Source organism: Meleagris gallopavo, chromosome 2, assembly GCF_000146605.3.
Source record: "Meleagris gallopavo isolate NT-WF06-2002-E0010 breed Aviagen turkey brand Nicholas breeding stock chromosome 2, Turkey_5.1, whole genome shotgun sequence".
Taxonomy (NCBI): domain Eukaryota; kingdom Metazoa; phylum Chordata; class Aves; order Galliformes; family Phasianidae; genus Meleagris; species Meleagris gallopavo.
The window spans coordinates 104,763,377-104,778,812 of record NC_015012.2 but is presented as its reverse complement, the minus strand read 5'-3'; the positions used below and the strand labels follow the sequence as shown (position 1 = coordinate 104,778,812).

The window sequence follows — 15,436 nt, the reverse complement described above, 5'->3', positions numbered from 1 at the left end:
AAAAAAAAAAAAAAAAAGCAGCCATAAACCCTTCTTTATATATACAAGGATTTCTTACTGTACCGAAATAAAATCCAATCAGACAGTAATACATCAGTGCTATCTACCAGGGCTGGCAAGGGTGAAGTTACTCTGTTCCCACACATCCTAATCTGCTAGTGTCACTTACAAAATAAAACTACTACTAATAATAAATAAAAGCTCCTCTGTCAAAAGGTTAAGGGCTGAATACACAACTTGCTGAGAAAGAACAAAATCCGACTTTGACCAGAATTACTGAACCATCCCATTTCAGGATGAATATTTTGTCAATTTATAGAATCATTCGGGTTGGAAAAGACCTCTAAGATCACTGAGTCCAACCCCAGCCCACCCCACCATGCCCACTGCCCACACCCTCAGTGGCCACATCTCCACGGTTCTGGAACACCTCCAGGGACGGTGACCCCACCACCTCCCTGGGCAGCTGTGCCACTGCATCATCACCCTTTCAGAGCAGAAATGTTTCCTAACATCCAACCTGAACCTGCCCTGGTACAACCTGAGGCAAACATCTTTCATCTTTTCACTGCTACCCAGGAGCAGAGGCCAACCCCCACCTCACCACAACCTCCTTTCAGGGAGATGCAGGGAGTGCTGAGGTCTCCCCTGAGCTCCTCTGCTTCACTGACCCATCCCAGTGCCCTCAGCCATTCCCCGTAACATTTATGCTCCAGACCCATTACGGCTTCATTACCCTTCTCTGGACACACTCCAGGACCTCAATGTCTTTCTTGTAGTGAGGGGCCCAAACTGAGCACAGTACTCAACGCGAGTCCCACAGTGCATAGTACAGATGAGCTATCACCATTCCTACAGGCTACACTGCTTCTGATACAAATTCCCTCCTGCTCCATCATGCAAAAGATCAAGAACTGTGTTTACAGCCCCACAGCCAGCAGCAGACCTGATGAAGCACCTCACTCTGCATCTCAAAGGTAGAAGCATATAGCAACAGAGACACACTTCAATAGCAAACCCAAGAGTATCGGTATAAATTAGTTCCCCGGAGACCTAAGGCAGGCTTCCTTTCCCTCTCAAAGGCATCAGCTCTGCAATGTCTCACAGTGAGGGCTTTAGGCAGAATTAAAAGGACACTAAATCTGTCTACGGGAAAGAGAGCAGCTGGATCAGCACAAGATGAAACAGAGGATTCAGGACGAATGGGAAGAAGTGTGTTTTCCCCTCCTTAGGGGCAGTTTCAATGCAGCAGTGCATTCATCTTCCACTTCTCCCAACTTAAAACTCTATTCTGAAAGTGCTCTTTTAAGACTTGAAGTACACCTGTAAGAGCTGCATCATCCAGAGCAGCAGCCACAGCTGGACATTTGCACAGAGGCTTGAGGCACTGCGCAATGCTGCTGAACCCATTCCAGGTCAGCCACCCACACCCTGACTCTTGTCAGAAGTGGAAATACTAACAGGCAGGGTCATAACCTGGCTCTTCAGTGATGATTATTAAAGATTCATGTTTCCAGGTAATTTTTCCTGCAGGACTGTCTAAAAGAGGTCCAGGCTGAAGCTTGCACATAGAAGCAGAAATGAAACTTCCGCCCAGTAATCTAAAGGAAGGCAACAAGAAGGGCACAGACTCCTTAGCAGAGTCTGGCTACCATTATTCAGGCAGCTGCTACCCAGTTCTTTCCCATAATGGAACACAGAATATCTGAACTTGGAAAGCAGCCATAAGTATAATCAAGTCCAGTGATAGTGCCATGACTTAGGGGAGGTTTAGGTTGGATATTAGGAGGAAGTTTTTCACCCAGAGGGTGGTGAGGCACTGGACCAGGTTGCCCAAGGAGGCTGTGATGCCCCATCCCTGCAGGCATTCAAGGCCAGGCTGGATGTGGCTCTGGGCAGCCTGGTCTGCTGGTTGGTGACCCTGCACATAGCAGGGGGTTGGAACTGGATGAGCATTGTGCTCCTTTTCAACCCAGGCCATTTTACGATTCTATGATTCGCAGGACAAAACCATTTCCAGAAGTGAAAAAATTTAATTACCTTATCTTTTTATAAGATAACAACATTGATTCCCACTCTTCTTCCTTTGATTTACAACAGGAGGAAGAAGGAGCATGAAGAAGGGAGGAACAAGCTGTTTAAACAACAACAGCTGTTACATCAATGCCGGCATAAAGGAGACACAAGCATCCTGTTCTTGTCAGGGCTGTCGCTGTTTAAGTAAGACTCTGCCTTTTGAAGAAGACTTTATAACCTCAAACACACACGTTCAGCTTTATTTTCTTCCTAATCAGAAGTCAATTATCCCGCTGAGTAATGACAGAACAATTCCACAAAGTAAATCCTTTTCATATTGAGGCCTTCTGTGATCAAACTGCACTGGAAGCATCCTCAATCACACAAAAGGAAGAGGATTTCACTCGTGCTTCCCTTATCAATCCTAGGCGCCCCTCTTCAAACTTCCCAGCAAACCTGCAGCGTAGCAATGGCTCCAGCTGACAGCATGAGATGATGTACTTTTATCCAAACTGAAACTTTACTACTCAATCTTTTATCAAGTCTGAGGCTATTCAGAAAGTGTTTACCTCCAGCTGTCTATAGATTTTACTCACAGAAGCAAATTAGCGCTTCTGGCAAACATTATTTAACTTGTTCCCCGCCTCGCAGTCGTTACTATAGTAATGTGAGACTCCTGGAGAGCTCCTTTAATACTTTTTTAACCACTTTGAAATAGCTTTGTTATTAAATAACCACTGGAACATCTTTCTATCACAGGCAAGGTATCATCTGTTTTCAGGTTTTGTACTTTCAAGTATTCTTGTTAACAGTCTGCAACACCACTCCAGTCCCAGGTGCCAAAGTCCAGACATACAGAAATTACTTCCAATCAGCCTTGGAGACATGAGTAATATTGCAATCAGGAGGCACTGAGGAAAGCCAAAGAGCCATACGTCAGTGCTACAGTACCTGGGGTGCTTGATGGAAGACAACAGAGCAAAGCAAAGCAACCATCTGACTACGAGGAGGACCTCTGCTGGGTCAGGTCTTTGGCCTCCATCCAGCATTCAAGATCATCTATTATCCATATGCAACATCCTTCTGGCAACATCTGGAGGCAATCTGGACTGATTCACCTGGTCAGGATGCAGGTTAGAGCCAAGCTATTCTTCAGTTTGCAGGGAAAGCCTCATGTCATCCTACAGTTATCTATGCTTATGCACTCCAGCTCTTCTCTACGAGACACAAGTCCTGAATGATATCTCTGTATATTCTGTATATTTCTCCTTTTTAGGATGGAGGCATAAGAGGAGCAGAAGAAACTGTTCTACAGCTTGTCCCTGTACCAGAGACAGCATGGCAAATATGGCTGGCAAACCTGCTCAGACACTGTCCCAGGAGCAGCTCAGCAATGAGCCCAGGAAAGAGCTTGGAGAAGATCAGCTGAACTTTGTGATTTAGTACTGAAGGAAAAAAAAAACAAAAACAAAAAAACAACAACACCAAGAGGATAGGAAGGATGGAGAACTGCAAATCTGCATACATTTTAGCCTCACTTGAGCTCTCTCCTCTTACTGACTGTGGAATTCAATGAGAAATGTAAGCAGAAAAGAAATAAACACACAAACAGTGACTTATTCTACCTAAGTACAAACCAATTCCTTCAGGGGAAGGGAGAGGAAGGGACTGATATTACAGGCTTAGCAAGCAGGAGCACTTCAGCACATACAGCTGGCTTTGTCACTGTGTCACAAAGGCTCCCTGTTACCACTCCACCATTACAGCATTGTCCCATGCAGCCTCAAGCCCAAAGTTCAATGGCTGTATTAAATGAAGAAGTAATTGGGCGATGGCGTAAGTTGGCTTCTTGGAGCTCCCCATTCAGAGCAGGGATCCCAGCAAGGGCACCAAACCATTCCTTGCTCCAAGCAAAATGAAGACTAAAACTATGTGCAGTGTCTCCACCACAAGCTGTTTTCCCGTGCAAAGCAGAAGTGCAACACTTAAGTCAGCATTTTACAAGCCCTTTCCATGCTGGCCATATTATTCAGTCAGTGGAATACAAGGACAAATAAACAGAGAGTGTTCCAGCACTGTTCAGGAAGAGCTGATCCCTTGTAGAGATTGACATCTGGCACATTTGCACCCTGTAAGGACAGCCTAGCCAAAAATAACATCAAATCCTACAAGAGAAACACTTATTTGGCTCTTTGGATCTTAACCACATTAAAAATTACTCTCAATTTACTATCTCACTAAACTATACCTGAAATTGTCACTGTAGGCTGCCTGAATGCTGCTAAGCTAAATGCATACAATTTCACACATGCATTTGTTAAAAGAACAGTGAGAAAGAACTGTATTACACAAGAAGAGCCCTGATCATCCCATGGCTTCTGCATGCATCTCTCCTGCTCCTCATGCCATGCACATCCCCTGTCCAAGGGAAATCCACTTCTTGGATGCCCTGGGACATGGAGATTCGCACTGAATACAGGCAAACATTTCTCTAGATAGGTCACACAGCTGTGACTCAGTGCCGAGGAAGAAAACTGTGACTTGAGAACCTGACTTCTCAACCTGACCGCAGGGCAGGACCTCAACCACACTCGCCGGAGCTGTGATTCACCTTAGAGTAGCACAAAAGCCATGTATGTGAGTCAGGGCTGAAATACAAAACCACAGAGCTGGCTCAGCCCCTGGCACGTCAGTATGCAGACCATCACTGCAGACCTGGGGCTGCAACGCTAAGATTTTAATTGTGTTGTATTTCAGTTCTACTTTTGGGAAGCACAGCGCTAATAAAATAAACAGTACTTATGCAAAGCACAGTGGATGGAGGAGCACGTCTCTTCCTGGCAGAATCAGTACCTGTTTGATGACACAGTTCTATGTTTATCCAGATAAGAACTGTTCTCTTTTCTGATACAAATTTCCCCTCTTAACCAATGGAGGGTGGGAGAAGCTTTAACATCTGAAGCACTCTGTGTCCCTGTTTAAAAGAGGCAGTGCAGGCTAACAGCCATTTAGTTTCCTGAAATTGCTGCAGGATACAAAGATATGTCACATATCCGGGCTGACAGCTTCAGCACAAAGGCCCACAATATCTGCCAGGGCTCTTTGTTAAATACTATATTGTCCTAGTGACTCAGTGCACTGGAATGCATCACGTTTATTCATAGCTTTTCTGATAGTCTTTAGATTAGGCACAAATTTCTGCCTTTTAGAAAAAAAGATATCTATGGCTTATTATTATGTGGAGCACACAGAATTCCTGGCCTCTTTTCCAGGGTGATGAACACAGCACTGAAACAAAAGGCCTGGCCCCCAAACCAAATGGCTCTTTCAAGCTTCTAACAAGTAAGGTTCCAAAAACATTCAAGAGAGGAAAACCCAGATGTGCACCACAACCAGAAGTTCTCGTCAGAAGGAGAGGGCAGAAGAGCAGTGAAGACGGTCAAAGTCACTGAACGTCTGTAATGAAAATAGCTGAATCAGCTTTCAATCAGCTTTCCATCTTTCAGTCTGGAATACTAGTGTGCAATACCAAACCACCCTCACTTTGTGCTCTTAAGTGCTGTTGTGAGCAGACAGAGGGCAAACATAACCACAGTGAGCCCAGTGCTTGCATAGGAAGCATCAACCACATCCATTTACAGCAAGGGCCTGCAATACTGCCTCCCCAACATGTAGCTTTCCTGCCAAGTCACGAAGCCTCAGGTGATGCTTGAAGAAAAGCTTCCTAATATTCCAACCCCAGCCCAGTTATATAGACATTTAGTGCACAGTCTTGAGAAACAATGACTTGTTAAGGACTTCTTTGAAACAGTTCTTTTGCCATTCTGATCGATGGCAATCAAAGACAGAGCCTGTTTCCAACATCTCATCTGTTCCATCCCTCTGCCATTTCCTACTGATCTGAATTCATATACGCAGACTTCTTGCTTCAATCACAATCTTCTGCCCTACAAAGGGACTCCAGGCCTCAAATCCTTGTCTCCTACTTCTTCATCAGGCTTACAAAAGCATACCTGGTTCTGAAGGTCAGTGCTGAGCCTGCCATACACAGCATCGGCTGAAATAAGTGTTCTGCAGGCCAAATTATGCCCTTGGGGAAGCCTAGGCAGCCCTGTGGCCTTCTGCAGATTGCACAGCTGTCAGGCTACAACTTACAGAACTCTCCTTAAGATACGCGAGGAGAAAGAGAATTCAATGATATTGACTTATTTTAGCTCCTGGAGTCAGCGGATCTGACTCTAAACACACTTGGGATTAGATCTGTCGATTATGACCATGGGGCAGCACTGTCCAATAGCAGCATCACTTGTTCTTCCCACGACCTCTCTGCTACTTTCAGTTTTAGCATTCCTCACGGCGTTTGTTGCAGCAGCCACTGTGCCAGCTGAGAAGGGAGTCCCCACTGTGTTTGGCACGTTACAAAAGGTGCCAAAGGTAGAAAGACCGTCCTGAATTCAGAAGCAAACAGCTAAATGAATGGTGCATAAGGTAGGAACAGATCATCCGAACCAAGGACATCAGACATGTCTCACGACACTTGCCAGAGGTGAGAAGATAAGAAGCCACACATAAGAAAGCTTCTTTTTCCCCTTCTTGCACAGAAGCACAAGCATTATCTGCCCTGCCCAGGATGTTTTTAAACCACCAACCTACTAACACATTCCAGTTTCCAGGGGCACAAGGATTTCCCCTTGTCCTTTGTTTATGAACACCTTCAGTTCTAAAATTCACCATCCCATCCTTAGGAGAGCAGCCTGCTAGGGTCATTAGAATGAAATTAATTGTGCAGTGGTCTCAGCCATCACAGCTCCCACTCTCACCTGCTGTGTCTGCGCCTGCATTTTACATCCAAAAGCTGAGAGTCAGCTTGCAGATGCCTACAGTAGGCAGTTAACTATTTCAGCCTGGCTGTGCACCAGACGGGCCAACATGTTCCACTTAACCAGTATGTATTAACTGAAGTCCCTCACAGTAACAAGTTAAACAATACTTGTAGACACCTCATAAAGCATAGGCTTGTTATTACAGCCCATTAGTGCGCATGCAAGATATTTTAATGTGTAAAAAGTCCCCATGAAATAAGAATTTTCTCCTTTACTTTCAGGAAAAAAAAAGCCATCCTTGCCACGTACTAGGCAGTGATTTCCAGTTCTTTCTTCATACCCTTTCCATCCCATAAGTCAAGTCAAGCCTCATTTAACTGACTTCACAGCATGCCTCTAAGAGAACCCCTGCATTTGAGCAGGTTGCTCATCCTCTCTCATCGAGTTCAGCAAGGCTGGAACAGAGCAGGTGAACTCTTGCTCTCCTGACCCCAGGGCCTCTTCTGCTCGGCAGCACAGGAAACCACACATGACACATTATTAAATTATGTGGCAACGCCTTCAGCATAGATTTCCCACAGCCTCCAACAGGTACAAGGCACAACTGTATTGGTTCTTTGTTCTGCACACCACTGGAAGTGGGGTACAGGCAGAATATAGCACTTTGGATAAAAGGAGCTAGAACCATCAGCTTCAATTTCTCTCAAAACAAAAGTTAAGCCAAAGGAGTTTGTATTTCTATGGCAGTGTTGTCCAAATAAGCAGAGTTAATGCTCCTCTCCAGTGAAGTCAACCTGAAGACACGACGCAATGTCACAACAGCAGGCATTACAGAAAGTCCCATCCTAGAAATGTAAGGTACTTACTGGAAAAGGTGATCAAATAGAATCTGTCTCTCCTCTGTAGCCAGCTGTCCACTCATTCACCTGGATCTTATGAGAGAGAAAAAAAGGCTGTAAGTATAGGCAAAGTGACAGATCCAAGAAGCAGGCCAGCTGAGGAAAGCTGGGCAGATCCTCCACAACACTGAGCTTGAGAACTAAGAATGCTGGCAAAGCTCAGAGCACTGCTGCAGTGCCTGAAATCAGCTCTGGACTGCTTGCCTCCAGAGGCTCTCAGCAAGGCCTGACCTGATCCAAGTGTAAAGCAAGATATTTATGTAAGAGAATAGCACCAATAGCTACAAAAATCGGCTGCTACAGAGAACCATGTCTGTTTGTGACACACAGTGACCACCAAAAGCACCATGACACATGTGCTCTGCCTATTACAGGGGAAACAAGAACTCCCTTAGCAAGATGCAGCCCAGAAGGAACCTAAGGGCTGTGATCCAGCAAACACTGAGGAGTGCCTTTAACAGACACACTGGTTCAACAAACTGTACCCCTGTAATAAGGGGCCACTCATCTTCTGCTTAACCCCATTGTGATCAAGCAAAAGATTACCCAACGGAGTGGAGTTATGATGCAAAGAGAAGTAAAACACATCACTAGCCATACATGTTAATGTGCATCACACACAGACCAACTGTGCTTCAGAGAGACATTAAATCCACACTCAATTAACAGAGACCCCTCTTAAGATGGGCATTAAATAATTCCCTACTATGCACGGAGATAACTGGCCACTTCACAGAAATGGAACAGGAACCTCCTCATCTCCCTGCCAATAAAATCTCCATTCAGACTTGCCCTTAAAACAACAAGGGGTCAGTGAGGAGGGATGAGGGGCAGGAGAGTCACTACTGCTGCACTATTGTGTGCTTATATTAAAGACTCCTCATCAGAAAATTACTCGAAATGGATGTTGTTCATGTTTATCAATAACAGAGCTAATGGTTTTTATGTAAATGCCATTACTCTCAGTCAGATCTGCACAGGACTCAGCCCCATCTCGTCTCGTGAGCGACACCGCTTCAGGCAGCCAATCTAAATGCAAATTATAATCAAATGGCAAAACCAGGAGTTCTCTGGATGAGACCAAAAACTTAAAATTAAAGACAAGGCGTACTTATTTTGAGAGAGCATCCCTCCTTGTCGTAAACACAGAACACCTGCTGGGCTCACATTGCTTCTTCAACCCCAACATACAGAAAAATTCAAGCCTAACTTGATTCTCCTTTGCAGCCCTCCTATTTACCTACAGAGCAAAGAGCACCATTTGCAGGGGATGTGACTCTCCTTGGCGCAGAGCTGGAAGAAGAAGGTGGTGCTGTGGGATGGGTTTTCGGAGGCAGAGATTTAGAGCTGCTGCCAGCACGAGAAGCGCCTCTCTCATGGCATAAAAGCTTTTCAGAAGAGCACTTAAATCACAACCCCCACCTGGAGGATATGTCAAACGGAGCGCTTTGTCGGCACTGATTACAATAAAGCACTAATGACAAATTTGGTAATAAATAACATTAAAAATGGCACTGTTTATTAAGCAGAACGCACAGAAGAGAAACTAATGATTAAAACAAAGGCCAGAAATCTAACAACATAACTACTGCACAGGTCTGTGAGACAGCCCAGAGGGGACTGGCTTCCTGGCAGCAGAACACCAAAGCTCCCACTCCCCAGAGGTGGACACGTCCTCAGGGGGACGCAGCCAATTAGCGATGGCTGCTGACGTGCTCGTTACACGGCCTCAGTGTTTTGTATGGTTTGGAAGAGCAGAACACGGGAATATTCATAGAGCAGAACTTGGCTAATTAACGTTAATGACTTAGAGACCTCTTCTGCAAACAGCTGGATTTTGTGGATCAGGCGGCGAGCGGACACACAGTGCTGGGGAGCAGAGAGAGAATGCAGCTCAGCGGGCACCTGGCTGCTGCTTCAGTACTGCAGTTAATGATTTATCCTTGGGCCTCCATGTCCACGAACGAATGAACGCACAGCCTGTAAATAAAGCACCTCAGCCTGTGCACACAGCCCAGCTACATCTGACTGCTGGGGTTTGACTGCCTGTCAAAAGAGGTATTAAACTCAAAACCACAGCCCTGCTTGCCTTCCCCCAGAAGCTTCTCATGAGGACTGGCATCTCTGAAGTCTCAGTCAACTCCTCTTCTTTTTCCACAGCTGCTTTGACATAGCTTGTGGTTAAACAATTACTCACAGACCCATTGTTTTCTGCACTAAAATAAGATACAGACTTTCAGTCCTTCATCACAGCACAGAGCTGTAAAGGCTCCTTCCTCCTCTTCCTTCAAAGCCATGGCGAAGCAGCACAGCTACACAATCTATCTTTGGCAAAAAGAGCCCCAACTTACAGCTTGTTACCACATCAAGGCCCACCTGGAATCAGCACAGAATTGAGTTAGAAAGAACACATAAAAGCCACCTGCTCCCACTCCCTGCAATGAGAAGGAACAGCTCAGAGCCCATCCAGCCTGACCTTGGCTGTCTGAAGAGGACAAGACACCCACCACCTCTCTAGGCAACCTGTGCCAGTGCCTCACTACCCTTATTGTAAAGATCTTCTTCCTTAAGTCCAACCTAAATCTCCTCTATTGTAGTTTGAAACCATTTCCCCTTGCCCTATCACAACACATCCTGGTAAAGAATCTGTCCCTTCCTTTCTTACAGCTCCCTTTTAAGTACTGAAAGGCCACTCTCAGGTATCTCTGCAGCCTTCTCTTCTCCAGGCTGCACAGCCCCAGCTCTCTCAGCCTCTCTTCCTATGAGAGGTGTCCCATTCCATGGATCATTTTTGTGGCCCTTCTCTGGATACGTTCCAACAGGTCTGTGTCTCTCCTGTACTGAGGACTCCACATCTGGATGCAGTGCTCCAGGTGAGGCATCACCAGAACAGTACAGAAGGGCAGGATCCCCCCTTTATCCTGCTGGCCACACTGCTTTGGATGCAGCCCAGGTACAGTTGGCATTCTGGACAGCAAGGCTACAGTGCTGGCTCACGTTCAGCTGCCATCCATCATTACCCCCAGGTCCTTTTCGACAGGGCTGTGCTCTATCCTTACATCCCCAGCTTGTATTGATAGCAGGGGCTGCTGTGACTTCAGGTGCAGACTGCCTCAGGAGGCGGTCGCACGCCTACTGTGAGCTGTGGGGAAAGAGGAAAAAATAGGAAAAAAAATAAAAAGGGAAGGAGCCCTTCTAAAACAAGTGCTTCTCTTCCCCTATTCACACACCTCAGTGCTGCAGATCACAGCCCAACCCTGCAACAGATGTCCTGCTGAAAGCAGCAGCACTGCGAAGCAAACAGGCGTTCAGGCACGGCGACTCAGGGAATGCTGCTCCAGGAACGTGGTGCATCGGGGACGGTGCTGCTCAGCCACCCGAGATTTCACGCACAGTCACCACCATAATCTGATTTCACAGGCGTCTCCTGACTTCAGCTGTCAAACCACAACCGCGGCCCATTTGCTGCAGCAGCAGCGCGCTCGAAAACCAGAGCTGTTCCTGGAGCAGAGCCATTTCCTCCCAGAAATTAAAGGTTCAAAAATCAGAGAATCTTACCCCAACCCACGGACTCGCTGCTTCCCTTTGCGAGAGTTCAGGTTTACGCACACCAAAAGGGTCGGAGCAGCAGAGGCTTTTCTTGCTGCCTTTTGTGCGAGGCTTCACGCTAGGATGAATGGGTGGAAATGCAAAGCAGAAGTTTGCACAAAGAGAAAGCAGTGTGTGAGGTGGTTTCTTCTGAAAAAGAGAAGGAGCAGGAATGACTTACTGCCTCATTTAAGAGCCCCAGCCTGCATTTTTATTAGATATATTTAGATGTCAGTGGTTAAAAAAAACAAAATATAAAAAAAAAAGAGGGGGGAGCACCCATATTCTTCAGGTATGGGCCTGGATAAGTCACACAGCTACAAACTAAACCACAGCAGACGCACCAAACACAAGTGTGGAATGTTAATGGTGCACACGGGGACTCAGAAAATCACCATCAATCTGCACAAAGGTGAAAAGACTGCTGCTGCAGGACCCTGCCTTTTCCCCGTGTTCTCACACAGCAAATGCCTGTTCGTGCCACAGCCCACAGTTACCCCAGTGTTCCTCTTTGTGTTTTCTTACCTCATTACGGCTTGTAAGCTGCTCAATGCAATGAAAAGGCAAGTCAGTGGAAAATTTACTATCTCGGTGGTAAAACTGAGCCCATGCCCCAGCTGACAGCCTTCCCACCACCACCTCCTATAGCACTGCATGATGCCATGCACCTCCTGCTGTGGCCTCCATCCTGTAAGCAACCTGCAGCTCCAAAGAAAGGCTTAATTCATAAAACATCCCGAGTTGGAAGGGGCCCATAAGGATCACCATATCCAATTCCTAGTTCAAAACACATTCCTATGTACATATCCCATACGTGTATATGTCCATGCATACAGGTATATATATTCTGGCCTGCACAGTGCACAACTTGCTAATAATGTAAATGATATCTCCCCAGCTTAAAGGGGATGATAAGTTATGGCTGTACACTGGCACTGAACAAAGCAAGGCGGCACGCCCAGAGCCAGCATGCCTCACAACCACTAAACACACATTTCTGTGCTCTACGTGGGCAGCAACTGCTGTCCAGAACGTTTTAACAGCAGAAACCACATTGCTTGATGCGGGAGGAAAAAAATAAACCAAACCCAAATACGTTCTTCCTCCTCTTCAAAGCCAGAGCATAAGAAACAAGCAATGTAATTATTCCCACACAAGGGGAAGGAAAATAAACCTAAAGAACACACACCCGAGGAAAGAAACAAGTCTCAAAAAAAAGCATTTTCAAAATAGTTCAAGGGCTTCTGTGCAGGGCCATAGCCTTACAGCAGGAGTCAGGAAGAGCAAAAACTACAGAGAACAGACTTCAGGGCTGCTGCACCCCGCAGAGCCCCCAGCACAGACTCTCCTGCATGCAGCATCATTCCCTGCCTCCTCCCCTGCTCAGCAGAACTCCCAGCCCAGCATCCAGCAGTGAGGAGGCCAGCTGTGAAAGGTGCTGGCTCTGTGTCTGTCCCCTACTGGGACCCACAGTGCCTGCCTTGGGCAGCAGCCAGAGGCCAGCACCGAGTCGGCAGGAGTGGGGGCCCTAAGTGCTGCGCGTCCTTCGGTGCCCACGGGGCACAGGATTTTCCTTCTGGAGCAGCCTCAAAGCCAAAGGCATCAGTTGCAGCTGTCCCATCACCTGCCTGGAGACAGCCAGCCACCAGCGGCGTGCCAAAAGGAGGCTTTCACTGCACCTGTCCCAGCATCAGGGCTCCCCAGCAAATCCTCCAAATCCTCCAAGGCTGCAGCAAACAAACCTTTGGCAGGACAGAAGCAAGCTCTCGCCCCGATGTGTTTCCTCCAGGGAGCAGAAGCAGAAGACTCAGACACAATCACTCTCTGCTGACAAGTAAAAGCACTTCAAGGAAGGCTTCTTTCCCCTCCCTTCACTTTGTTTTAAATGGCTGAAGAATTTCCTCTGAATGCTCCCAATTGCAGCTCACGCGGAGTTATTTTTGAAAGCAGAGAACCAGATTTCTGAGAGTCTGAATGAGGAAATGCAAAGCTTTTATTAAGCAATAATAGCCCAGACAATGGTCACGATTTCCCAAGGGTCTGAACACCACAGCTGACAATAAGCTTGATTCCTATACAAAACCCACCCTTGCAGGCTGGGAGGATTTGCTTTGTATGGTCTCAGCTCAAGTTAGAGAGTTAAAACATTTGCAGTGCGATTTCCTCCAGTAACATCTGACCAGAGATACAAAAATCACTGGGAAAAGCCCTTCATGTTGTCCCCTTCAAGTCCCCCCCTACAAGTCCCTTTCCAAGCTTGCAACAAAGACATTTCCCCATCCAGTTGGATCATTCCTGTCTGGGCAAACTGGTCCATCTTTCCAGGATCAGGAGAGTGGGGGAAAAAACCCTCCAACTTCTTCACTGTATCACTGTACCATGATTCTCCTTGTAATGGGAAGAAATGGGTCACAAAGCCCCACCTGCCACCATACGGCACAACTGGATCCGGCGATCACATCACCTCGTTGTTCTTTCAAAAGGGAGGAAGCTGCAGCTCAGAGGAGCTCACACAGCCTCTCCAGCTTCCCATTCTGGCCTTGTGCATGCCACTTCTCATTCACTGAGATGTGGCTGGCCATGAACAATTACTGCTGCATGTGAACGAGCTTGATCTGGCTCTCTGTAGCTGGCAAAAGAAGCAGGCACTTCTAGGGCACATAAAACTTGATTGGTTCAAGATGTCTACTTAGGACAAGATGAATTGTCCCGCACAAACGGCTGCTTTTCTCCACTGACTATAAAGCAGACCTCAGGGAAAGAAAAGAAACAGCTTAGCTACACACAGCTACATCTGTACAAAAGACGTAAATGCCTCCCATTCAAACGCTGTCCTCATCTTAAACAGTAAAGAAACTAATACCCTAAGTTCATTAGCTCTGCAAACCAAGCCGAGCCTACAGGAGGTTCCTACTCCACCATCATTTCCCTCCCTCCTCTCCCTTGTCGCAATAAAAGTGTGGTGTACCTGCACAGCATATCACGGTTACATTTAAGCTTTTCTGTCAGGCAAGTTGGTTTCAACCCAATCGTTTACCAATCAAACTGACCACACAGCCAGGATAGAGACCTGCCTGCATATACAGGAGCCAACACTTGAAAACGGTTTCAAGTTTTTCCTGCGGCTTTGTGAGGGAGAGAAAGGAAAGGTGTTTACAGGAGGTAATTAAAAAAAAACAACAAAACAGGATGAGAGAGAGCAGTACTGTATGTCTTAATTTTACAGGCAGGGTTGAAAAGGGAGGGGATGAAGTGCTTGTTTTGTATTTCTTACCATTAAATTCAAGGCCTCTTGACCCAGAGAAATCCCTCAAGTTGGCCTGAAACACTGCTAAAAAATTATTCATCATCTGCTTGTCTGTAAATGGCCATCCACATTACAGATGCAAACCAACGAGTGCTCTGTCCAGAAGAGCACGCAGAAACGCAGGATGCGTTCAGAAAAGGGATGCACTCAAATTAAGGATGCTAAACACACCCAGATACTGCCATTCAGAGACTCCACATAAGCACTTTTTGTGCAGCAACATCTGTAAATCAAAGCACATTGTTTCCCACCCTCATAATAAAGAGATTTGCTAGATTATCTAGAGATCTGTCTGATGGTGGCAGACAAAGCTGCTGAACATCATGCAGCTGCCTGAAATGGGCACTGAGGCAGAGAGCTCACTCATGATGCTGAACGATGAATGTGGCCCCTTCAGTGATCACCTCTAATTACCAAAACTCTGCGTGCAGCGAGGAAAGAGCACATCACAGTGAGAGGAGTGGCCATGGGTGACAAATGTGTGCCAGCAGCCACTGCCTGGCAGATGAACGAGTCCCCATCTACTAAAGTGAGGATCGCAGGCTGACAGCAGGCAGCAAGTACTTCATCACATTCCATGAGAAGCCAGGAAGACTTGAATATTGCTAGCACAGACTGCAAGGCTTGAAATGCAGCCTTAATAACAAACAGCTCCAGTTAATCCATATTCACAACGCCTATCTCCAAAATGCTCCTCAGCCATTTAACTGTTGCTTCAAGTCATAGAATCATAGAATGGCCTGGGTTGAAAAGGCCCACAATGCTCATCCAGTTCCAACCCCCTGCTATGTGCAGGTCTCCAA

General features: G+C 46.4%; 1 protein-coding gene across 4 annotated transcripts in view; it reads right to left on the bottom strand.

The window, feature by feature from the left end:
* Positions 1 to 15,436, bottom strand: part of EXTL3 (exostosin like glycosyltransferase 3) — a 116,945-nt gene that overhangs the window by 87,257 nt on the left and 14,252 nt on the right. For 2 of the 4 annotated variants that reach the window (XM_010708084.1, XM_010708082.1), the window contains exon 2: positions 7,706 to 7,771. The exons of 1 other annotated variant lie outside the window; for it this stretch is intronic. The gene's annotated coding sequence lies outside the window, so the exon portion shown is untranslated. Of the gene's footprint in view, positions 1 to 7,705; positions 7,772 to 11,296; positions 11,477 to 15,436 lie in introns of those variants that run through there. One more of the 4 variants, XM_010708083.1, reaches the window with a different exon arrangement.